General features: G+C 42.7%; 1 protein-coding gene and 1 pseudogene across 2 annotated transcripts in view; one reads left to right on the forward strand and one right to left on the reverse strand.

Moving 5' to 3' along the window:
* Positions 1 to 1,843: 1,843 nt before the first annotated feature.
* LOC142422115 (protein FAM47E pseudogene) lies at positions 1,844 to 3,340 on the reverse strand (annotated as a pseudogene).
* Positions 3,341 to 11,310: 7,970 nt separating this feature from the next.
* PHACTR4 (phosphatase and actin regulator 4) overlaps positions 11,311 to 26,496 on the forward strand; it is a 110,995-nt gene continuing 95,809 nt past the window's right edge. Inside the window, exon 1 of one of the 2 annotated variants that reach the window (XM_075553132.1) lies at positions 11,311 to 11,426. The gene's annotated coding sequence lies outside the window, so the exon portion shown is untranslated. The remainder of the gene's footprint in view (positions 11,427 to 26,496) is intronic. The other variant, XM_075553137.1, reaches the window with a different exon arrangement.

Below are 26,496 nucleotides of genomic sequence, written 5' to 3' on the forward strand. Positions count from 1 at the left end.
CACCTGACCCAAGCCATGGTATATTTCATCACCTCATAGGCACGTGAAAGACATTGAATCTTAAAAACTGAAGAATCGATGCATTTGAATCATGGTGTTGGTGAAGAAAGAATATTGAATATGCCAGAAAAACAAACAAATCTGTCTTAGAAGAAATGTAGTCAGAATGCTTCTTACTAGTAAGGATGGAAAAACTACCTCCCATACTTTGGACATGCTAACAGGAAAGGCAAGTCCCTGGAGAAAGACATCATGCTTGGGAAAGTGGAGGGTCCAAGGAAACAGAGGCCCCTCAGTTAGATGGACGGATGCAGTGGCTGCAACAATGGGCTCAAACGTAACATTTATGAGGGTGGCACACATTCCGGCAGTGTTCCACTATGTTGTACACAGAGTCCGATGAGCCAGGATCAACTAGAGGCGCCTAACAAGGAAGACCAGGTAGTGGAACTACTGTTCCTATTGGTGCACCAAGAATAATGCCAAAGAAATAGAAGATATTTTACCTACTTCTGCACTCTGCAATTAATCACCATGTGATCAAGCTGCATTGACAATTACTAATGATTGGCCCTCAAAAGTTAAAAACAAAAGATTAGTAGTTACCTTTGGAGATAAAAACGCCGGTGATCATGATAGAATTTTGCAAGACAAATAGCCTGTTCTGTTCATTAGAAATACCTTTTCTCAACAACACAAATGGAAACTATACAGGTAGACCTGCCCAGATGGAATACACAAGAATTGGATCAATTACATCTGTGGAAATAGATAAGGATTGCAAAATAATGAAGAACATGTCATTGGCTTGGAGTAAGACCCACTGACAACCTATGATATGCTGATCACACAACTTTGGTTGCTTTAAGTGAAGGGGACTCTATTTTTAGATCATTTTATTGGGGGCTTGTACAACTCTTATCACAATCCATACATTCATCCATTGTGTCAAGCACGTTTGTACATTTGTTGCCATCATCATTCTCAAAACATTTGCTTTCTACTTGAGCCCTTAATATCTGCTGCTCATTTTATCCCTCCCTATTCCTCCCTCCTCGCCCCCTCTCCCTCACAAACCCTTGATAATTTATAAATTATTTTGTCATATCTTTCACTGTCCAAAGCCTCCCTTCACCGACTTTTCTGTTGTCTGTCCCCCAGAGAGGAGGTTAAATGTAGTTCCTTATAATCAGTTCCCCATTTGTACCTTACCTTCCTTCTACCCTTCCAGTATCGCCACTCTCACCACTGGTCCTGAAGGGATCATCTGTCCTGGATTCCCTGTTTCCAGTTCCTATCTGTACCAGTGTACAACTTCTGGTCTAGCCAGATTTGTAAAGTAGACTTGTGATCATGATAGCGGGGGTGGGTGGGGAGGAAGCATTTAAGAACTAGAAGAAAGTTATACGTTTCATTGTTGCTACGCTGCACCCTGACTGGCTCGTCTCCTCCCCATGGCTCTTTGGTAAGGGGGTGTCCAGTTGCCTACAGATGGGCTTTGAGTCCCCAGTCTGCACTCCCCCTGGGGTCTCTTTTTAAAGAGTAATTCTTTTATTTCTCATTTTAATAAATAATAAAACAATGTGACTTTTTTAAGAGTAATTCTTTTATTTCTCATTGTAATGAATAAAACTATGTGATATTCACAATACTACAAAAATGTGAGACTATCTGTATGAATATTGATCTCTTAGTTGATGAAACATTGATGAACCTGTGGAGACGGTCAATGAGAACTGTCCATCAGCAGAGGCTGTCGTCCATGGTGGAGCACACATCAGTTAGTCTGCTTGATGTTTAAGAGAAAAATAACCAGCTGTGTCATAAATATTTTCCAAACTCTCTAATCCTTTTTTAAAGAAGCCTCATCTGAGCTGAATTTTGTTCTTAATATTGCAGGTATCTTAGTAGTTTCATATGTCCACCCCTTTCTAGTAAACAGCTTTTCAATTAAATTCGGCATGCTGTAGCCCTTGCTTAGAATAAAATCCTTAAAGGCAATAATTACATAAGGCTCTTCAAGAAAGTCCGGCTCCAGATCAACACTTCTAAAATAGCTGTCTTCCATTGCAGGTGGGGTCTTGGGGTCAAGCAAAGGTTCGTCTTCTCGTTGCTTTTTCCACAGCTTAGGGTGCAGGTACCATGCTCCATACTTCATCTTCACATGCTTCTTCTGGGAAGGACTCCATGGTTGGACTTTCTTCTCAAAGTCTGATTCTCGCGTGGAGAATTTCCGTTGTGCACACTTACTTCGTCCCTGCGTGTACTTAACTTCTGGATCCACCTGAGTGATTTTCTTTATTTGGGACGGACCAAACTTGAGGTTGCAGCTATAGTCTATCTCAAATTGTTTCAGAATAAACTCTTCATCAACCCCTGGACATCCAATAGATGCAACCCAGTTGCAGAAGTTAGTAATTCCTTTAGATAGGTTTTGATCCTCAATAGCAGACACTCTGGGCAAATCCTCATTGCCTGACTTAATTTCTTGAAGCCAGTCTTCTGGCTTCGGCATGGGAGTCGGCTTGGGAGGGCACGGGCCGATTTCAGAGGACCTTTTTTTGAAAGGCTCTGCGCATTCCTTTGTTCTTTTCTTGCCTTCCTGACAATAAGCCCAGGTGTCCTTCAGCTGCTTGTTGGGATCTAGTATTTCCAGCACCTTTTGTAAGAGATCTACCGGCAGTGCCTCGTCCAGATGCGAGTGGAAAGCCAAGGGATGTTCCTTCAGACCGGCTTCCACGTCCTCCACGAAGGCCTTCCGGGCTAGCTGGGCCGGTGAGAGCTTGGAAAATTGGGGTGCATTTTTGGGCAGCTTCTTCCCACAACTTTTGGGGGCAGGCCCAGCCTTTGTGCGATAAATGATAGGGAGAAAGCCCTCCTTAGGTCCTCGAGTGAGCATCTCTGAGCAAGGTGGGCAACCCCACCTGAAATCGTCCAGCCCGTCTTTCAGGAATACCCACCTCCGGCCGCACAGGGAAGTGGGGAACGTGGGCCTGTCCTTGGACCTGGCGAAGTACTTGGACGGCAGTCTGTCTTTGTACCAGGGTTTGCAATTCATGCCCGGGGGCCTGGGCTCCATCATCAAGGACTGATGGTGGTCCATGGTGGCCCTGGCTCCCTGCCAGTGGGCTTTGGCGGTTTGTTCAGCGGCATGGGTGGGTACGAGGAGACCGCCTGGTCGCGCCCAACCGTGACTGTGACTCCGGGCGCGAGGACCACAGGCGCAGCAGCGTGCGCGGACCTGGCTCTCGGAACTGCCCCAGCCCTTGCGCAGGTAACCCGCTGCCCACTCCTTTTGATTGTAGTGCCCGCTAGAGCCCTGGTTCTCAACCTTCCTCATGCCGCGACCCTCATGTTGTGGTGACCCCCGCCCCCCAACCATCAAATTATTTTCGTTGCTACTTCATCACTGTCATTTTGCTACTGTGGTGAATCGGGCAACCCCTGTGAAAGAATCATTCAACCCTTCAGAAGCATTAACAGGAGTAACGGTTCCCTGAGGGTACAGGAAGGGGGGGTGTGAGGGAATAGGGAGCTGATTGCACTGATGGCTGTATAACACTCCTTAAGGGGATCAAACAGCAGAATTGTTCGTGAATGGCTATATTGGATTATAAGATGTGGCAAAAAAAATAAGGGTTCTTGAGTAGTGGGGGTAGGAGGGGATAGAGGGGAGCTAATATTAAGAAGTTCAAGATGAAAAAAATGTTTTAAAACTGATTGTGGTAGCAATTGTACAATACTGCTTGAGGTGATGGAACTATGGAAAGTTATGATATCTGAAAGAGCGCCAATAAAAGGATTAAAAAGAAAAAGAAAGCCATGTGTTTCTCCAGAGGAGTGGCTAGTGGTTTCAAACTGCTGACCTCGTGGTTAGCAGCCCAAAGTATAGCTGCTAAATTCTAACACAATGCAAATCCCCTTTTTCAGGAGCTTGCCATTCTAGTCCTTGTTTGCCCCTTGCTTGATCAGCCAAAGTAAAGCGTTTGCCTTTCATTTTCATCCAGTTTCTGTGTTTGTTTCTCTACTACGCTGAGCAAGATGTAGGTTGGTAGCAAAGATGAGACTTTGAGTAGCAAGGTGGGCCTGACCTAAGCATGGTGTTTTCAATTGCATTGCGTGTGTGCAAAAGCTAGAGAATGAATACAGAAGAGTGAATAAAAACCACTTCAACAGAGGAGACGTCATCTCAGTTGGAGCCAGTTTTTCAAGATGGGAGAAGAGAGAGGTCGTTCAGTTGCAACCATACAACGTTGTGCTAGGTCACTCCAAATCAACAGACGCTCCTAGAGGGGTGCTAAGTGAACCTCACTGCAAATTCAAGTCAAGATGGGGAGGTGGGGAGGGCGTGCATGTCTCAGAGAAGGTGATCACATCAATGTTGGTGAGTAAACCGGGGGAGCAACCTCCCATTGGGAAAAATACATAAAGCCAAAGGGAAGCATATGCCCGGCCAAATCAAAACCAAACCAACCAATTCTGACTCATAGCAACCCTATAAGACAAGGTAGAACTGCTACTGGGGGTTTCTGCAGCAGCAAGTCTTTACAGGAGTAGAAAACCTTAACTTCTGCCCTGAGCAGCTGGTGGTTTCGAATTGCTGACCTTGCAGTTAGCAGCCCAACACTAGGTACCCACTGTGTTCCTAGTTGGACATATTTGGACCTAGTGTCTATGCAGCCCTGATGACCCAGGCCATGTGCTATACACTTCTGGGACTTAAAGACTCCATCCTGTCCAGCCGTACAACCTCCTTCCCACATTTGATGTGGAAACCCCACTGAGTAAACTGGGTTTTACCTCTAACTCAGCAGATTGATAGAACAGACATTCTCCCTTGAACTTCAGGCTGGCATGCCTTAGTGTAAGAAGAAGCAGATGACTTATCCCAAAGTTATGGAACTGATGGTCATTGGACTTTGATTCAGATCCCATGTTTTGAGGGTACCAAGGTGGCCTGGGACTACCATATACTATATTTACTATTTTAAATCCCTCCTGGCAAAATCATGTCTACTAGATTAATCTAGTAGACATGATTTTGCCTTTGTTAATGAGTGTTGTTGAAAATGTTGCCCTATCACCAACCCCTATTGTTTGGGCAAATAGTGTCTAGTCACTCAAGAGTTTAATCTGGAAAAGTAAACAATTCATGTATTGCAGTCTGAAGTTGCCCAATCCTTGGACAATGTCCTTTTCTCAGCAGTGTTTTGAATTATCAATGGAATTACTTTATCCCCCCAAGGGCAAGTAGCTGTCTTGCAAGTTTCCTGGCATAGATGAGTGAGTGCTTCCAGGACTTCTTCAGCTTTCTGAAACATTTCAGTGGGTATTCCGTCAGTTCCTGGAATTGGTCTGTCAGTAGTTTGTCATGCTGTGGTGGCTTGTGTGTTACTATGAGGCTGGAGTCTATGTCACTGGTACTTCAAATACCAGCAGGCTCACCCAAAGTGGACAGGTCTCAGCGGAGCTTCCAGGCTAAGAACAGACAACAAAGAAGCATTGGGTTCCCCACTTCGGAGGAAGAAGCCGCTGGAAACCAAGAGTGCTAGGTAATCACTGATTATCTTAGGTTTCTGTGTACTTGCTTATTTCATGTGAGTGAGATCATACAATATATATCATTTTGCCACTGGCTCATTTCACTCAGCATAATATTTTCAAGGTTCATGCATGTAGCAATTATCTTAACTTTTAACAGATCGAATGCGTGCGCCTATTGTGAATTTTATGTAAATGAAATAATTCAGTATGCGCTCCGTTGGTCTAGCTTCTTTCAGCTAACGTTACTTTTGAAAATCATCCCTTTAGTTGAGTAGAGTGAGCATATGGGGCAACAGCACATTTCACAAAGAATCACAAGCACCACCGAGCTTTCTGTAAAGAAAGATTGCAGGCCGGCATCAAGACCAGGTAGTGGGTTGGATTTAATATCGAGCACAGGCCCAGCTGAGTTGTGCAAGGAACCGTGGCAAACAATTCAGAGAGGGCTTCGATTCGTCTTCTTACATGTTAATAATTCTGTCCAGGGGTTTTTCCTAAAGCACAAAGTGGAACAGTGGTGGGAGCCTATTTACCATGGGGAATGTCATTCCGCGGATTAAGTGCAGTCCTTTACGTGGACCGTTCTGAGAGGCTTTCTAGAGAATCCTCGAAAGGTTTTGGTGGAACCAAGCCCCATGCGCCCACAAGAGTGATCACTTCAGTAACGCATTTATGATTTTTTTGGAACTTTTTACTGTAAATCGGATGAGCAAATCAGTGTTCCATTAAACAATTCACACGCATTTTGTTTCATATTATTGTTTGCAATCCCCATAATGTAACATCACTTCTCCCACTTCCTTGCTGTGTTTCCTCTTTCCCATTCTTCCTTCAATCATTCTGAACTTCGTCCTTGGATAAATGTTGGTCTCAAATGGTTGATTATTCTAAGGTGTGAATCTCCCTCTCTCTTTTAAAAATCATTTTATTAGGGGCTCATACAACTCTTATCACAATCCATCCATCCATCCATTGTGTCAAGCACATTTGTACACTTGCTGCCATCATCATTCTCAAAACATCTGCTTTCCACCTGAGCACTTGGTATCAGCTCCTCATTCCTCCCCTCCTTTCCTGCTCCCCCTCCCTCATGAACCCCTGATGATTTATAAAGCATTATTATTTTGTCATATCTTACACTGTCTGATGTCTCCCTTCACCCATTTTTCTGTTGTCTGTCCCCCTAGGAGGGGGTTATATGTAGATTCCTGTAATCGGTTCCCCCTTTCTATCCCACCTTCCCTCCACCCTCCCAGTATTGCCACTCTCACCACTGGTCCTGAAGGGTTCATCTGTCCTGGACTCCCTGTGTTTCCAGTTCCTATCTGTACCAGTGTACATCCTCTGGTCTAGCCAGACTTGCAAAGCAGAATTGAGATCATGACAATTGTGTGTGTGTTGGGGCCGGGCGGCGGTGGAGAAAGCATTTAAGAATTAGAGGAAAGTTGTATGTTTCATGTTGCTACACTGCACCCTGACCAGCTCGTCTCCTCCCTACGACCCTCCTGTAAGAGAATGTCCAGTTGTCTACAGATGGACTTTGGGTCCCCACTCCACACTGCCCCTCATTCACAATGTTAGGATTTTTTGTTCTTTGATGCCTGATACCTGATCCTTTCCACATCTCGTGATCACACAGGCTGGTGTGCTTCTTCCATGTGGGGTTTGTTGCTTCTGAGCTAGATGGCCGCTTGTTTACCTTCAAGCCTTTAAGATCCCAGATACTCTCTCTTTTGATAGCCACACACCATCAGCTTTCTTCACTAAGGTGTAAATATCTCACTGTTGTTAATACTACTCCTATTTGAAAATTGATCTATGGGAGTAAGTATGTATTTCCATACATGAATGGTGACTAAGGGCCATAGTCTTGGGGATTCAACCAGTCTTTACAGTCATTAAAGTTGGTCTATTTTTTTTGGTTGGCGATTTTGAGTTTTGTTCCACAATTTTCTCCCAGTCTACTCAAACTCTCTATTGTGGTCCTTTTCAGAGCAGCTGGTGGTGGTAGCCAGGCACCACCTTGTTCTTCTGGTCTCAGGGGCCTGAAGGCTGATGTTTCATGGACCATTAATCCACCAGACGAATTGTTTTCATGCATTTTTGATTTTCATGACTCTTCTTTTCTCCAGACAGAGAGTGGCCAATAGTTGTATCTTAGATTGCCACTCACAAGCTTTCAAGACCCAGTTGCTACTCACGAAAGTAGAATGTAGATTGTCGTTGGGACTATGTTATACCAATTCACCTTGGTGTTCCCCAAGACCATGATCCTGAGCCTACAGGTCCTATAACTCCTTCCCACAAGGTGTTAGTTCATGCCTAGGAAGTTTTTAATAACTTTACCCTTGTATATGCCATCTTCATAATATATTTGTAGCAAATGCAAATCCTCTCTCAAACCTCTGCTTGCCCTCCCACACCCATTCAGCCTTCATAGCTACCCATGCATCCACTGGTAGATCACAATGATTACGGGATTGTGTATGTAACAGCACTTACTTCTATTGTCTTTAACTCTTGTACTCCTCCCAGCATCTTTCCCTGTCACAATTGTTTTTGCCAACCTCCCTCTTATTGCTTATTACCTTCTCCCAAGTTAGCATTGTCGATCCTATCCAGTAACCTAGTTTCTCTTTCTTTCCCGTCCCTGGTAACCTTCAAAGACTGTTTCTTTGAGTGTGGAAACCTTTCCTTGACTGTTCATCATAGTGATCTCATATAACATTGATCCTGTGTGACTGACTAATTTTACTAGCGTAATGGCTTCTAGGTTCAAGCATGTGATGAGATGCATTCATCCTTATTCTTTACTGCATAGAACTCTATTGTGTGTCTGTAGTGACTGGTTATCCATGCTTCCATTAAAGGACATTTAGGTTGCTAAGGGGTTGCTGGATTACATGCTATTTATATTTCCAGCTTTTTAAGGACATGCCACATTGTTCTCCCCAGTCATTAGCACATCTTTGTCTTTGCTTTTCCCTCTCTCTTATTTTACTCTGGACTTTCACTTTAAATTACTAGGATCAGCTTCTAAAGAAAACACCTGTAACTAGCCATTGTCTTCAGCTGTGCTACTGAGCAGCATTCTACTGAAGACCAATGTAAAACACTTGGTACACAGGCGATTGTAAAGAATGAGTAGTTTTATTAAACTACCAGCTGCTCCCTGGGAGAAAGATGGGGCTTTCTACTCCTGTAAAGAGTTAGTCACAGAAATTCACAGGGGCAGTTCTACCCTGTCCTAAAGCACCTCTGTGAAACCGGCACTAACTTGTTGTCAGTGAGTTTGGTGTTTTGGTTTATTATTGCCAACATTATTTGTTACCTAGGTTTTCATGAAAGAGCCTTAGCGGTGTTATGGGATAGGCATTGGGCTGCTCTCCACATGGTTGGTGATTGAAAACCACTAGCCACTCAACGGAAGGAAGACGAGGCTGCCTGCTCCTGTAAAGATGGCCAGTCTCAGCAATCCTAGGGAGCAGTTCCGCATTGTTCCATAGTGTAATTTCCAGTCAAAAACAACTCGATCACAGATGGGTCGGTTGGGTTTGATTTAGGGGTTCCTTTTAAAAAAAAATCAAGTTTTACTAGCATATAATTCACATATCCTACCATTCAATGATTTGAACATATTTAAAAGCATTGTGCAACCATCACCACAATCAATTCTAGAATATTTTCTCCTTTCCTGTACTCATTAGCTCATTCCTCCATGCCCCCAACCCCAGTCTCCCCTGCCATAACCCTAGGCTTAGCAGAGGTTTCATGATTGCCATATTGATCAGTCGCCTTCCCTGAAACTAGGGATGATGTTGCAGGTGTTCACAATCATAGTCTGTAGTGATTTCTGGCTTTATTTTGCTTTTCCCTGAATGTATTGGAGCACCATGGAAGGATTTTCTTTTAAAACAATATGTTTTCCACTACTTCAGCTTTCAAACCAAACCCACTGCAGAGGAGCCCACAATGATTCCTTGCCACCCTGGAGGATAGTGTAGACGTCCTCCCGAGGGTTTCCAAGTTTTCCCAGAAGCAAACCAGCAAATCATCCTCCTGGGAGTGGCCGGTGGGCTCCAAATGTCAGTCTTTCGGCCAGTAGCTAAGTGTGTCTGTGAGGTGCACTTGATACCCAATGAGCAGTATATATTTGAAGTATTCGGTTTGTTGAATATTTATTCAGTTTGATGATCTATTTATACTCTTGAAACCCTAACGACAATCAAGATAATTAACATATTAATTCCGCCCCCAACACACGCTTTCCTCCTATGCTCTATAATCTCTTTTTTCCCACACTTCTGCTCCCTTGGTCCCTAGACAACCCCTGATCTGCTGTCACTAAAAAACTTACTAGAATTTTATATAAGTGGAATTATTTAACATATTATTTTCTTCCCCTCCCCCAGCTTCTTGTGCTCTGTATGATTATTTTAAAAGTCATTAGGTTATTGAGTGTATCAATACTTCATTCCTAAAACAAAAACAAAGTAAAAAATACATCATTCCTTTTAATTATTGATGTGGCTCAATGATTCAACACTCAGCTGCTAACAGAAAGGTTAGCAGTGTGGGAGGCAGATGTGGCTGCTTGCTTCTGTAAAGATCTACAACTTGCAAACTATGGGACAGGTCTATGTTCACTATGTGTTTGAATCGATTTGATGGCAGCAGGGTTAGTGTTTCTTGTATGAATATTCATTCACCCATTATAGGATACTTGGGTTTAGTTATGTATTACAAATGATGCTGTTATGTACACTCATTTTGAAGTCTTGGTGTGTTCTTTATTTAATCATTTTATTGGGCTCATACAACTCCTATCACAATCCATACATACATCAATTGTGCAAAGAACACTTATACATTCATTGCTCTCATCATTCACAAAATTCGCCTTTTGCTTGGGTCCCTGGAATCAGCTCATTTTCCTTTTTTCCCTCCCCCTCCCTCCTCACTCCCCCCCTCGTCTTGGTGTGTTCTTGTGTTTTCATTGGGTTGGGCCATACAGTCAATAGATACTGAACTTGGAAGCCCCAAATGGTGGAGCAATGAGTGGTTAAGGACTGGAGTGCTAGCCCAATTTATAAGTTGCTTTCTTTTATGCATTATATTCTGGAGGTCACAAGGATTTCCCCCTGTATTTCACTCTGGGAGTTTTTACAGCTTTATGGTTTACATGCAGGTCTACTTTGGGTCGTGACAAAATCAGTATGGTACTTTTGGGAGGGGCAGGCTGCATTGTAGAGAAGTGGTATGGAGCACGGTAGCCTGGAGGCCTGAAAGATGCGAGTTTCGAGTTGGTGGCGGCGGCAGTGAAAGTAGGGTGGAATAGAGATATTTAGGATGCTGAATGACTGGACTTAACAGACTAGAGGAGGGGTGAAGAATGAGTCCTAGTTTCCTTACTTATTCACAACACTGAGAGTACCTAGTTAACGTTTTGTGTATTGGACCCTCCAGTAGTTTTCCGATTTGGTAGAGTAAGAACGAAATCTGGCCCTTCAGGGACTGAACACACTTTCTAAAACTTGCACGAACTCTTTGGGGGCACCGCGTGAAGCCCAGTAACGAGCCCCGTGGCCTCCGTCCGCACGTCAGTCAAGGTGCGCAGCGGGAGCGGGCGGCGCATGCCCAGAGGGACCGCCCAGCGAGCAAAGGCGCGAGGTGCGCGCCATCTTGTTCCGTCCTCTGCGCCGCGGGCCCCTGCTGGAACTACAAGGTCCGTGAGCCTCCGCGGGCCCTTCCTGCTCCTCGCGGTCCGGCCCCCGCCCCCCGGGGGGGCCGAAGGCTCGGGCTGGAGCCGGGTGCCTGGCGGTCCAGGTAGGATTTCCGGGAGAAACTGCCGGGGAGCCTGAGGAGCGGCGGCGGCCACAGTGGTGAGCGGACGAGGCAAGGCGGGGAAGTGAGCGGGAAGGGCGCGGGGCCGACGGGCGGGCGCCCCCGGCGCGGGCCGGGCGCCAGCCTCCTCGAGGGGTCGCGGTCGGGCGGCCGCGGTTAACGGCCGGACCGCGGTCGCGCCGGGCGGGGCGGGCCGGACGGGCCCCCGCCTCCCTCGTGGGCCCTCCCACGGCGGCCCGCGGCGTTTCCTTGGCCCGTGGCGACGCCCGACGCCGGCCGGTCCTCTCCGCCCCCGAGACTTGGCCGGGCCCTTTTGTCTGCGGTGCTTTTCGCCTTTGTGTTCGTGCGTGAAGCTGCCCCTTCGGAGGAGCCCGCCGGCCGGCCCGGACTGGGGGCCGGTCTCTGGGGATCCGGTTACTGTAACCAGATCGGGTCAAAGTCCGTTTTTCAAACCTGCCTCCCGCACTCCGCTGCGTCCCCGGTGAGCAGACCGGAGGTTTCCGAGCCAGGCACCGACCGAAAGGAGTTTTTATGGAAAACCTCCGTAAGATCGTTGATCGCCACACGCCAGCCCCGGGCGGCTTCGGGACACAAGCCTGTAGGGGTGCTTGGCAGTGGGACGGGTCTGTGGAGGAGAAAGGAGCTCCCAGAAACGGGAAGGAGTAAAGTTTGCAGCGGCGTGTGATCCAGGACCGCTGCGGATGGGCAGAAGGAGCGTTCCGACGGAGCCGAAGTGGTTTCTAGGACAGCCCGCAGCCTTTCCATTCATTGCGTACGGGAAAGAAAAATGAAGTGTTTTATCTGGCCACCCAGCCCCTTAACTTCAAATTCTTTTCTTATCTCGTCTATTTCAAACAAAAAGTCTCAAGAACAAGTCCATTGATAGATCTGCTTTACAGAGAAACTAGAAACCCAATACTTCTAGAAAGCAACAAAAGGCGCAAGTTTTCTAGGTAAAAGGAATAAAACCAGTTTGGGGAGAGGTAGCAGATTCTGCTAGGAACCCCTGCACTACGTGAGTTTGGTCTAATTTAATTAGATAGGTGTAACTCTGTCCTCTTGGATATGCACACTGCATTGTAAGATTCAGTTGACCATTCCGTTTTCCAAAGGTTATTACACATACCCTTTAAAAAATAGATTAATTCGCGTCTCAGTGTTTGGAAGGACAACAATCAGGACCCTTTTGCATGGCTTAGATTTATTGGAGTTTTGTACTCTGATGTGTTAAATTCCCATCCTGGCCTCGTAGGCTAATGAAGCCCTTTGAACCTTACTTTGTTTGATATCATACTGGAAATGATTTACTCTGAGAACACCAGATTGCATTCATAATATTGTAGAGAAATGGAGGGTTCTTAATGAAGTTGTTCTTAAATAGGTGGCTGTATATATATTTGTTGTTGAGAAGACATGCAGCAAAACAAAACCAACTCAACAGTTTGTACATGTACAGTCCAGTGATAGTAGATAACATTCTTGAATTTTACAACCCTTTTCTGAGTTGTTCCTCTCTCATAATAACATCTACTCACTGTTCCCTAACCTTATTCTTCAACTTTTAATCCAGCCATGAGTGAGTGTAGTTTGTGTGCTTAAAAAAAAAAAAAAGCCAAACAATTTATCTAAATCCCCAAACTCACTGCTAAGGAGTCGGTTCTGACTAATAATGGATGGACAAGGTAGAGTAATGTAACTGCTTATTGTGCTACCACCACCAGCTTCTGATTTGCTGAAATGTAAATGTAAATAATGGACATATTTTCTGTTGTTGAAACTGGAAATTCTGGAACCATAACAGTGACTCTTAATGTTCATACTCAATATTGAACATTGGTCTCTTCACTTTTTCTTAAGGTGTGCTGTGTCTTCTATGTGCTGTGGGTCTAAGAATGGCAATGTTATGGAGCTCTAAGAATAGAAGGGTAGTGAATTTAATAGACGGTGTCTTTAACAAATCTTTGTGAAATGGCCTTTTTTCTAAGAGATTTTGACTAATCTTTACCGAAGAGTTTATTAAGTGTGTTAGATACAATAAATATGGTAGCTTTGGCTGCTCGAAACTAACATTGAAGATGAAACTGAAATTCAGATATTTCTAGCCAATATGTTTCTGCTTTTAATTAAAAAAAACAACCCTAAAATCAGTTTCAAACCTGCAGCTCAGTCTTGGATTTGTGTCAGCACATGCCATAAAAGTGACATCAGCAATAGAAACCCACTTCACCTCCCTTAATTTAATTCTTAGGTAAAATGCATAACATGCCAGTGGAATTGTGTCAATATAATTAGTGTAGCCTTTCTAACTAGTAGAGACCTGTTTTAAATCTCATCTTTGAGAATACCCCCCCCCCATGGTTTGTGTGTGTGTGGTGTGTGTTAGATCTACTTTATGTCCCGTTTCATTCATTCCACCATTCACTGACTCAATCAACAAATGGTTATTGAAAGTCTATTGTGTTCCCTCCCTGTACTGGTCTCAGTCCTGAGGACAAAACAATGAAAAAACGTTTTATTTTTTTCCCTCTCTTGGGCCTTACAGACAAGTGGAGTGGAAAAGGAGAGGTGAATTAGATGGTAAATGAGTAACAAAAAATAAAATTCCCATTTATTACTTATGGAACCGTCTTTGAGGTTTGGTTTCCTCATTTTTAACATGAGGATGATGATTCCTTCCCTACCCAGCTTGTAATCCACTTTCCAATGCGCTCTTCATGAAAGCTAGTCACATTTTTTAATGGATAAAACACTTAAATGGGTCACAAGGGGGATCAAATAAGATGTTATATTTTAACCTAACTCTATCTACACAAATTTTGCATTTTAGAAAGTCAAGGGCTACTTAGGGGTCCCAAGATCCCTGGGGTTGAATTGTTGGAGGGGAAAGTAAGTGGGCAGGAGTGTTAAGAATTCTAAATGTTTGCTGAGGAGTTTCGTCTCTATGAAGTAGGGAATTGGTAAACTATCAAACGTTTTTAAGCAGGGAAGTCACATAATCAAGATATGTTTAGAGAGGTAATTGCTTGCTCTCTTTAGGAGCTCTAGTGGTGTAGTGGTTCAGTGGCTCAGAGTTCAGCTGCTAACTAACAGGTCACAGGTTGAGCCCACCAGCTGCTTCTAGGGACAAAGATGTGGCAGTCTGTTTTTGGAACGATTACAGTCGTTCGGCTTTATCCTATAGTCACTCTGAATCAGAATCTACTTGGTGGCAACAGGTTGTTTGTGTGTGTGTGTGTGTGTGTGTTTTCAATCGATCGATCTCCAGGGTAGGTTAGAGGGTTAGAGGCTTTTAGAGAGCAAGCATTAGGAGGCAAAATTGTGGGCATTTTGTACTTAAAGGACAGGAAAGTTGTGACCCACTTGAAAGCAAAGGAAAAGGAGCCAGCAGAGAGGAAGATAGTGAAGGCCTGTATAATGAAGAAGCATTGGGTGGAAGTAGAATCAAACCAACAGGAAGGGAAGATGAGTGAAGGGGTCTTGGGAATTGATGACGAGGGTGCTTGTTCTCTTTCTAGGTACTGTTCTAAATATGAGTTCCTACATTTTATAACACTTCGACAGAGTGGATAGGTGCCCTCATTCAAGCAGTGAAGAAATCGTGACTCAGAAATTTACTAAATTGCCCAAGGGTACTCTTTTATAAGTACTGGAAGAGATCTGGAACCCAGATATAATTTTACTCCAAAACCCAACTCCTCATAGCCGCCTTACAGGACCTGTGCCTGCCTGAGGAGCTCTTTGCTTTCTTCCTATCTCACATTAGCTACAGAATGATAAAAGATCTGAATTGGCCAGGAGTTGTTAGAGAGTACTGAGTTGGGATAATAGTTGTGGAAAAGGTTAAATGAACCAGCCAAAATGATTTAAAAGCATTGCCAAGCAGCATCAAGGTCCCTCTCCATTTTGTCTACTACATTCTCAGGAAGCCAGCATCTTTCAGAGGATGTTCTTGGTGTGCGTGGGCTTTACAAGAAAGTTGCACTGTGTTGTAATAGGAGACCCTGTAAGACAGGATTTAAAAGTTTTCCTCTATACTCTTGAACTCTTTGGAGGGAAGGTATCATTTGAAGTAGAAAAACAAATGTTAAACTACTTTCAGGGTGCTCATGCTGAGGAATTAATAACAGAATTTAGAGCATCTGTTAATAAAAAGCTTTATTGTGTGTTAGTATTTTTGGAGAGCTGAACAGACAGGGAAAATATTGTAGAGCAGTTGTTGAACAACTTAAATGAAGGAGGTGAAAAGGGTTACTCTCCTACACCCCAATTATGCTCATTAAATAATTGTAAATAGTTAACTTCAATATTTTTGGAGGAAAATAGTAATTCTTGAGCATTTTCACTTGATTTCTAGCACCATATATCTTGATGTCACCAGATTTCATCTATTAAAAAGACACTTTTCTTGGCTACAATTCAGCGTTAATCCCAAGTACTTCAGGAGAAGAAATAATTCCTCAAGAAGATAATTTTGATCCATCAAATCTTAAAAATAAATTTTAATATTAAGAGGAATAGTATGTTAAAACTGTTCAGGTAATGCTGAAGTATATAATGTAAAAAATAAGAATTCCTATCACTCTTCTTTCTCTTATCCCACTGCTATACTTCTAAATTCTGCTCTCTTCTAAGATTATTGTTACTTGCCGTCCAGACAATTCATGCTCAAGGATTCAGTTTGGTGAGCATACATCTGCTGCTTCTTCATACCTATTGTTATATAATTTGTTCCTTTTTTTTCTTTTTCAGTAGACAGTGTTTTCATGTCAGGACATAGTCAATAGTCTTAATTCTTTTTAATAGCTATTTTAGTATTCTAGTATATGAATATTTTGTGAACCACTTGCTGGTTAATCGGCATGTCTGTTATCTCCAATTTTTGCCGTTATAAATAATGCTGCCACAAGTATCTGCGAATAGAGCTAGTATTTCTAGAGTTTAGCGGTGGTCTTGCTAGGTCAGAGCTTTCTAATTTTTACGTGAGTGGTATGGTCAAATGCCCTATAATAAAGGTACAGCAACCGAGAAAATGTCATGGGCACCGTGTTTGACCTTTTCTGATGACAAAAGGGGAAAGTTAGATCCACCCCCACCTCTGCAAGGATTCCTGTGAGGCAGAGGTCAGACATGCCTCCGCCTTTCATCTTTCTTTTATCCTAGTCTGACACCAATCAGCCCTCCCACAGCTCGCTCTTCTGGGCTCCATCATGTGTTGCATTGCTCCCACAGAACTCATAGAAATCGCTCACTGTATGGGAGGAGTTTATCAGGGAAGCTACGAGGTGACAAAATGTTAAGGATACAGTTGTATCAGCAGGGCCTCCTCCAGCTATACTGAGAGGCATGCTTCTTGGTCCCTTGGCCTCTGCCTCATGGTCTTGGTGTGACTACTCATCGTCTATGGTTTTGGTGTTATGGTCTTTGGTATCTCTGCTGTCCCGCAAGATATGGCTCTTGCACACTTGCCCTGGGTGGCTTTGCTTTCTTGATGATTACTGGATTCTCCTTTATATACCAAGGAGAATGGCAAAACTGACCAGCCCCTCTGCTTGTATTTCACGTACACTATTTGCAAGGTCCCACCCAATCATTTGGTGGGAATCACAATTACAAAGACATGGATAGAAGAGACATACCTAAGAAGGGAGTCCTGGTGGCCTAGTGGTTACCCATTAGGCTGTGGCCTATAAGGTCAACAGTTTGAAACACCAGCCTCTTCTCAGGACTGGGGTCCCTACTCCTGTAAAGAGTTAGTCTTTTTTTTTTTTTTTTATATGAAGAATTCATAGGGGTTGTACTACCCAGTCTTACAGGATTGAGATGGCAGGGAATTGTTTGTTTGGTTGGCATAGCTACTAAATCCACTGCCAACCGAGTTGATGCCAATTCATAGCAGTCTATATAGGATTTTTGAGGCTTTAAATCTTTCAGAGAACAGATAGCCTTTTCTTTCTCCCACGGAGTGGCTGGTGGGTTTGAACCACCAATCTTACTGTTAGCAGGTCCCAACATTTATCAGACAGCATCACCAGGACTCCTTTATAAAAAGGTAAACTAAATTCTAAATTACATTTTGACTCAGTACCACCTAGGCATCTTTATAAAAAGATACATCAAATACCAAATTATATTTTGAGTCTATTTTTGAGATAGAGTTCATAGCAACCTATAGGACAGAGTAGAACTGTGTCTTGGAGTTTCTGAGACTGTAAATTGTTGTGGGAGCAGACACGCTTATCTTTCTCATGCCGAGCAGCTTGTGGGTTGGAACCACAGACCTTGCGGTTAGCAGGCCAACAAACACTTACCCTGCTATGCCACTGGGTGCCCCTTTGTCAAAAAGAAATAGATTAAATATTAAACTACCGTGTGAAGGAAATAACATTGCATTTTTCTGTGTAAATTTTTGTCTTGTTTCTGAAATTCAAATACTAAAGCATTTTTTCTGAACAGTTTCCTTTATAACTCTTTGTTTCTAAAAAAAAAAAAAAAAAAACTCTTTGTTTCTTGACATAATCTTATAAGCGCGCATTATTTTGGTCTATCAGTAAGCCACACCTGCATTTTAAAGAGGTGATTCATCCCTCTTAGTGACAGCAGAAGGACCATGTTTAACTAGGAGGAGGTGCTCACTATTTTTTTCCTGAAAGGGGCATTTAGTTTCATTTTATGTCATAAGGCTTAGATACTGATTATTTCGTGCTCAGAATTCAACTTTACAAGGTATTACCCTTTAAAGCATATTTCTAAAACTCAAGTTTGCTAATGTAGATATATCCTATCTTCACTGAGAATATAAATGTATTCCTTAAACATTTTAGATCTGATTATAAATCAGATCTAAAACGTTCTTTTTAACAAAGCATAAACAAATTATTTTTTAATGAACTGATGCTTTCTACTTGTCACTACTAAGTTTTGGTACTAAGTAGTAAACAAAAATAGCTTAAAAATAGTAAAGAAAGTTGTGTTCAGGAACTGATAGAGGTTTTGTAAGGCTTTTCAAGACCCAGTGGAAAAGGTAGATACTTGAGTGACAAATAATAAAAATAGATACTTTAGTGACAAAAAATAAGAAAAAGTAGATGGTATCTACTGCTTATACTCAAATTCACTATCTGAATTAAAAGTCCTTCTAGAACAGATACCTCAAGTATTTGTTTCTTAATTTTGTTTATTTTTCTGCAGTGCACCTTTATGGCAAATCCAAGTCATACATGGAAATAGCATTTGCCTTTTCTCTGACAGTGTAAATTGGTTTCATTACTTGGGTGATGTTTTGCTGTTGTAAGTGCTCTCGAGTTGGTTCCGACTCATAGCGACTGTGTGTACACAGAGTGAAACACTGTCTGGCGCTGTGTCATCCACACACACAATTATTCAAATTCTTGAGTGTCATTCCATCTTGCTGAGGATCTTCCTCTTTTTCACTGCCCCTCTGCTCCGCCAAGCTTGACAGTATGTCCGAAGTCGGAGTCTTCCTGTCCTTTCCTCTAAAAGAACACTCTGGCCTGAATTCTTCAACCACAAATGGGTTTGTCCTTTAGCAGTGCATGGGACTTTCAGTCCTCTCTCTTCTCCAGCACCTCAAGTCCAGTGCATCAATTCTTCTTTGGTGGTCTTTATTCACTGTTCAATTTTGACATGCAGATGAGGCAATGGAAAATGCTTTGATCCAGTACACATTAGTCCTCAAATTAATATCTGTGCTTTTTAACACTTTAAAGAGATTTTGTGCAGCAGGTTTACGGAAGGCAGTGCGTCATGCGATCTCTTGACTGCTGCTTTCATTAACATTGATTGTGGATACAAGCAAGACAAAATCCTTGGCAGCTTCAGTCTTTTCTCCATTGACCATGATGTTACCTATTGGTCCAGTTATGAGGATTTGGGTCATCTTTATACTGAGTTTTAATCCTTATTGAAGGCTGTAATCTTTATATTTCATCAGCAAGGGCTTCAAGTCCTCACTTCAGCTGGTGAGGTTGTCTCACCTGAGTATCGCAGGTTGTTAATTAAGCCTTCTTCTGATTGTATTAGCTTTCCTGATGATTTGCTCAACAAATTGAGTAAGTATGGTGAGAGGATGCAACCCTGACACACACACTCACCTTTCCAGATTTTAAACCATGCAGTAGGCCCTTGTTCTGTTCACACGACTGCCTCTTGATCCATGTGCAAGATTCTGCATGAGCACAATGTAGTGTTGTGAGATTCCCATTCTTCTCAAGGCTATGTCCATAGTTTATTATGGTTCACACAGATGAATGCCTTAGTGTAGTCAATAAAACACAAGTAAACATCTTTCTGGTATTCTCTGCTTTGAGCCAAGATCCATCTGACATCAGCCTTGATATCCCTTGTTCCACGTCCTCTTCTGAATCTGGCCTGACATCTGGCGGCTCCCTGTCAATGTACTGCTGCAACTGTTGTTGGATGATCTTCAGCAAAATTTTACTTACATGTGATATTAATGATGATGTTCTATAATTTGAGCATTCTTTTGGATCATTTTTTTTTGAATTGGCACAAAATCCTTTCCATTAGTTGGCCATCAATTCCTGGAACCTTGTTTTGAGCTAATGCTTTTAGTGCAGCTTGAACTCTTCCTTCAGGACCATTGATTTTTGATCATTGCTACCTTTTGAAATGGTGGAACTTTTTTTTGTACAGTGAGTGTAGTCTTTACATCTTCTTTGGATGCTTCCTGCATCATTCAATATTTTGCCCATAGAATCTTTCAAGGTTTCAATTCAAGGCTTGAATTTTTTCTTGAGTTTTTTTCAGTTAGTTTACTAACTCTAGGGCTGTGAAAATTTCGTTAAAATATTTTACTTTGTCTTCTCGAGCTGTCCTTTGAAATGTTCTGTTCCACTCTTTGACTTCATCATTTCTTCCATGTGCTTTAGCTACTGTACAATTAAGAGCAAGTTATTAAGCACCCATTATGTGCCAGGTTATAAAAGTGATATGGCAGCATCAGATCTCCTCATTTAACGTAAGGAGAGGAAGTACAATGAAGATCAGCATGAGCCCCAAAGCTGATTACTGTAGAGTGGAAGTCAGACACACGTTCACTCCTACGTTTTTACTAATTCCGACACCAGTTGTACCTCCCACAGCATTCTCCACTTTCTGCTGGGTTTGATAAATCATTGCTGTAGTTACATAGACTTCACAGACCATTTTCAGGAATATGGGATTTCTTAGGGAAATAATGGGCACAGCTTAGAATCAGGATCAGCAGGCTACAAATCATCATCAGAAAGCTCCCTTCCACCTTTTGTGGAGGACAGCTGTCTCAGCTCCTCCGGCTGTGCCAGCCCAACAGCTTTCTCTGTGTTGTACTTAAACTCCCACCCCAACCTCTAAGGCCTCCTTTCAGCCTTGTGAGGACAGGCCTTCTCTAGTCCCCTCAAGACATGCTCTAGTGTCTGCCCTGCAGGGGCAAGGGTTACAGTTCCTTCTTTAGCTCTGATGATAAAGTGCCCATAGGCACCACACTACACCAAGAAGCCTCTTCCCACAGGTGCCCAGCTCTTTCACTCCTAGGAGGTTTTGCATACCTGCTGTAGCGGCCCTGCTTTGTGTACCAGGAAGCACTGGATAGTGCTGGTCTCTGGTTCTGCTGTTGCCATATCCCTGCCACCACTTCTCACCATCTCAGGCATTTCATGTATCCTGGGTCTAGTAGCTTCTCAGCACAAGGATCCTTGGTCCAAAGAATGTGTGCTACTCCGGGCTCCTCCTCTTGGTGGTAATGAGGACCCCCTCCAGCCTCTGGAAATTGGATCCCTTTAAGTTTACTGAGATGGCAAAACTGATCAATCCCATACAAGAGTTCCATGCACCTTTTTTGTGTTAGCAAATCCCCTGAGTGCCACAGCTACTGATATACTCTCCACCTAGTCATTTTGTGGGGGTGACAAGACCATGGTTAGAAGGATCATATATATTAAAGTAGCAGAGTTGTTATGTATTGTAATCGAATCCATGGGAATGAATTTGGTTCGCTTGGTCTCTATACAAGCACAACACATTTTTAATAATTGTGACATTCTCAGTTCTTCAAGAGCAAACATTGTTAGTCTCACTTGAAGCCTCAAAACAAGTGATATTAAGTTAGTGTGTTATCTTTTGGGACCAAAATGACTAATGCAGTTTTGTGTGATGGGTTGATATTTAAAACTAACTTGTAGCTCTTGTTCAGATGAAAGTTCTGAGTTCTTTTAGCCATCCACTCAGTAGGTTTTTGTTTTTTACTTTTTATCTAAAAAAACAGTTGAACTTGTTAAGCTTTCTTGAGAGGGAGAAAGTTATTTTGAAGACTATGGGTCTAGTGTTACCAAAGTAGCATCGAAAAGGGTAGAAAAGTTAAGATATATAATCTTCTTATACTTGATAGTTCCCATTGTGGTAGCTGTGTGTCCATATATAACTTGAGGATATTGGGGACATCAAAGTGAAACAAAGAATCATTTTGCTTTACCATGAAATAATGAAGATGAAACTATTTCTTTAGTTCAGCTCTGGTCCTCTGTGTTTGTTAATATTCATTTATTGAGTCAATAAACATTCATCAGATACCTAGTAAGCCAAGAAAAATGCTTGATATTTGATATGTTATTTTATATCCTAAACCCCTATGAAGTAGACTGTAGTGATTCCAGAATATGTGTAATGAAAGTGTTACGGTTAAATTATATAATGTCTTTGAGCTTTAAGGTTCTTCATCCTTAAATTGAAGCTAAGGATAGTACCTATTTCGTGTTTATTTGTTTTGTAGTAAAATATGCATAATAAAACAACGGTTTCCACATGTACAATTCACTGACTTTGATTGCATTCTTTAAGTTGTGTAACCATGTTCACTACCTTTTCCAAATTGACTTTGGGGTGTCTTCATTACATAGTAAGCACTAAATATTGGAAGAAGGACACACAAACTGGATGCCGAGGAATTGATTTCTGCTGATGGCAACCCCACGTATTACAGAGTAGAATTGTTCTCTACTTATTTAATTTTTAATTTCCTGTCTCTTTCCCAATCAGAAGTATCTTTAAGAGTGGTGACTTTATCTGTTTTGTTCACCACATTAATAAGAACCACTGAGCCATACAGGTGGTGTAGCAGAATCCTGCCCGTAGTAAAAGTCCTGCCTTCCATGCAGGAGATCTAGGTTTCCTTTTTGGCCAGTGTGCCTCAGGTGCAGCCCCCACCTATGCCAGTGGGGGCTTGTGTATGCCTGTGATGTTGAACAGGTTTCATCAGAGCTTCCAGCCTGAGATGGACTACAAAGAAATCCCTTGTGATCTCCTTCTGAAAATCAGCCAGTGAAAACTTTATGAATCACAATGGTCTGATCCACAGCTCTTCATGCAGATGACTGGGGACTGGGCAGCATTTCGTCCCATCGCACATGCGGTTGCAGTTTGACACAACAGTAGCTAACAGCAGTAAATCGGGGAACGGTCCTCTCATGCTCCCAGGGCTGCAGGAATCGTTGAATCTTAAATCTGCAGGTCAGATGGCAGTTTGCTAGCTCACATCCCAAGTCGAAGATGATGAAACAGATGCAGGGTTGAGAGAGTGCAAGCTTTGTCAGAACATTTGTATGTATTGGGTGCATTCCACACCCACAAGGAAGCGTTTTTTCAACTGATTGGCTGCTCCCATCAGATCACACAATGGAGGAAGATACATAGTACCTGCCAAACCACTGAAAATCACGGCCTAACCAAGTTACTAACCTTAATCTTCAGTCCTTCCCTTTTCAGCTTGACTCCAGTACACCTTCTTTAATTCATACACAACCTCTAAATAAAGACAATTGCAAAACCATCCTTGTTACTAATAGAACAATCATGCATACAATTGAAATTGTACCCCATTTATACTTACAGTTCATAATAAGTCATGGAATAAGCAAGTGTGTTAGACCAGGTTGACTAGAGAAACAAATCTAATGACGATTACATATGTGTAAGAAAGACCTTCATATCAAGGAGTAATTATATATCAAGAAAGGCTCCCAGTCAAGTCCAACTCATGTCCGTAAGTCCGGTAGTAGTGTATAAGCCCCGCTTTAGAATCATGCAACCACATACAATGATCCAGATTGCAGGGAGATCACAGGCCTGTTGATGCAAAGTTTCATGGCTGCAAGGTTGGTGGAAACATCATAGGGCAGCTCTTTGGGTCAGGCAAGCAGGAAAGTCAAGGCGGAGAGAAAAGGGAAGGTTCCCCAGGGCCTCTTTGTGAGAAGGCCACCACCACAAGGAAGCACTATCAGGCTGTGACCCGATTGACAACTTGGATACTGTTCTATAACTTCAAGTTCACATAAAATTCTGCAACTACCACAGCAAGGGAAGAAAACAAAAATATTTGCTGTACTTGAGTGTATACTTATAAGCAAACAGCTTTAAAAGGGGCAATTGCTTGCCAAGTACCGTGTCAGGAATCATGTTAGGGGTACAAAGACGAGTAAGATTATGTTATTTATCCTTCAGAAGCACCGATGAAGAATACAGCTTTCCTCCAGTTCCTAAATGCTCCCCCCCGCCCCCCAACTATCATGATCCAAATTCTACCTTGCAAGCCTGGATGGAGCAGAGCATGTACACTGGTGAAGATAGGAGCTGGAAGCACAGGGAATCCAGGGCAGATGATACCTTCAGGACCAGGGGTGTGAGTGGCGATACTGGGAGGGTGGAGGGTGAGTGGGTTGGAAAGAGGGAACCGATTACAAGGATCTACATGTGACCTCCTCCCTGGGGGACGGACAACTGAAAAGGGGGTAAAGGGAGACGTCGGACAGGGAAAGATATGACAAAATAATTTATAAATTATCAAGGGTTCATGAGGGAGGGGGGAGGGAAGGGAAAAAAAGAGGACCTGATGCAAATGGCTTAAGTGGAGAGCAAATTCATTGAAAATGATGAGGGCAAAGAATGTACAGATGTGCTTTACACAATTGATGTATGTATGGATTGTGATAAGAGTTGTATGAGTCCCTAATAAAATGTTTTAAAAAAAGTATTGGAGATGATCAGGTTGGCAGTTCTGCCTACTGGGAGAATTTCTCTTCACCACTGTGCTTTAAGGAGGTTCCAGAAAGGGACAGTGGGGTAGCCGTTGTCCTTATTGTGTAGTGTCTGCATATCACACAGAACCATCAGTAGACTAGCATGAGTTCTCTTCTTCGGCCAACTAATTGTAAGGAATCATCATGAGGCCAGACTGAATGAAAACTGGATGGGAAGTTAATGTAACAGGAATGGGGACCATGGACATTTGAGCCACTTTCTAATATAACTTGTGCCTTACAGGCCTGCTAGAGCCCAATCTTGTACACACCACTTCATTTTTAAGAATGGAGTGTTGCTGTGCACATGTGACATGACTCTGGGTCAGACAACCTAGTTCATGATGAGCAATGTCGGCCACATAGTGACCGTAGTATGACCCATGGTGAAGCATTCAGTCTCTGCAGAGGCCCAGAAACAATTCAAAAGCTGTTTCTCAAAGGAGAGTAGTTATCTGCAGAGTAGGCCTTTGACCCAAATCTGAAAGGCTTATGGTGTGATTCGTGAAGGGGAAATTTCCCAGAGCCTTCAAACTGCCCCTCTCTCTGGCACGGCTGCTTTAAGAACTACTGGATCAGCCGGATCGCATGGCCTAAATGGCAGATCAGCTTGGTGTTAGCCTGAACCTGTTGCAGTCTTTTCTTGTTGTCAGCCCCACTCAAAATTAGCAGCTCTTTTTCTTCAAGTCGGAGTCGTCATCCACTGCTGCTTCTAGGTTTTTACTATTAATGAGATGGTTAGCAGCAGATCATCAGTTTTATATTTAATGATTCATATGCGTTTTGTTTCAACTCATCCATTGCAATCCTCTCAATATGCCATCACTTAACATTTCCTCCCTGTGTTTCCGGTTTCCATTCCTTCTCTCCTAATCCTTTGAACTTTTATCTTTTGGAAAATGTTACATTTGATTCTAAATGGTTGATTATTCTAACATGAGGGGAATTCAGTTCCAGAACTAAAGAGTGACTAAGGGTCTGATCCCTTTTATGATTTTGAGTTTTGTTCTGCATTTTCCTCCCACTCTATAGAGGACCTTGTAATGTGATTCTTTTCAGAGCAGTTGTTAATGTTAGTTGGGCACCATCTTCTGGGTCTTAGGGTTGTGAAGAATGATGTTCCTGTGTCCGTTAGTTCATTGTACAAAGTGTTTCCTTATGTCTTGATTTTCATCCTTATTTCCTCCACACAAGAAGAGGCCAATAGTCACACCTTACATGACTGCTCATGAGTTTTTAAGATCCTAGTCACTACTCACCAGAGTAAGATGTAGAACATTGTTTTTGTGAACTATGTTCTATCAGTGTATCTTGGTGTCCCCTGAGAAACCAGCCGCTTTTTAGTCCAGTTTAGACTGGAGTAGCACACCCAGATAAGGGGTATGTTACCTCCAAAATCCAAAGAGGCATACTAAGTATTGTGCCTCATTTTTAGTTGTAGGAAGAGAAACTTATCATTCACTGTACAAGGGAAAGCTTGATATGCCCCACACCTCTAAAAATTTCACAGAGGTAGAAGGTACCCCAGTTTTCTTAGATTAACTTCCCATCCTCTAGCTGGTAGTGCTGTCAGGTAGGTTGGCAGTTCAAATCCACCAGCTGCTTCTTAAGAGAAAGATGAGACTATCTGCTCCCATAAAGATTTATAGATTTGAAAACCCTGTAAAGCATAGGTTCCCAAACTTACTTGGCCTACCACCCCCTTTACAGAAGAAAGTTATGTAGCACTCCTGGCAATTACAAACTTCTGTACTATAATCTTAAGATAAAGGATAGGCATTTGCTTTTGCAGTTCCCTTTAGATTGTTCCAGCACTCCAGGGGCTGGTATGACTGCTATAGAGGGCAGAATAAGTTGGAATGAACTGATAGCAGTGGGTTATTTGGAGCATGAAGGTAATTTAAATGCAAATTCAGTCACTGGACTTTCTTCATAGGTTCAGTCAGCAAAATATTATTGATGTAGTGAACCAGTGTGACATTTTGTGAAAAGGAAAGGTGTTCAAAATCCTTGTGGACTA

This window comes from Tenrec ecaudatus, chromosome 1, assembly GCF_050624435.1.
Source record: "Tenrec ecaudatus isolate mTenEca1 chromosome 1, mTenEca1.hap1, whole genome shotgun sequence".
Taxonomy (NCBI): Eukaryota; Metazoa; Chordata; class Mammalia; order Afrosoricida; family Tenrecidae; genus Tenrec; species Tenrec ecaudatus.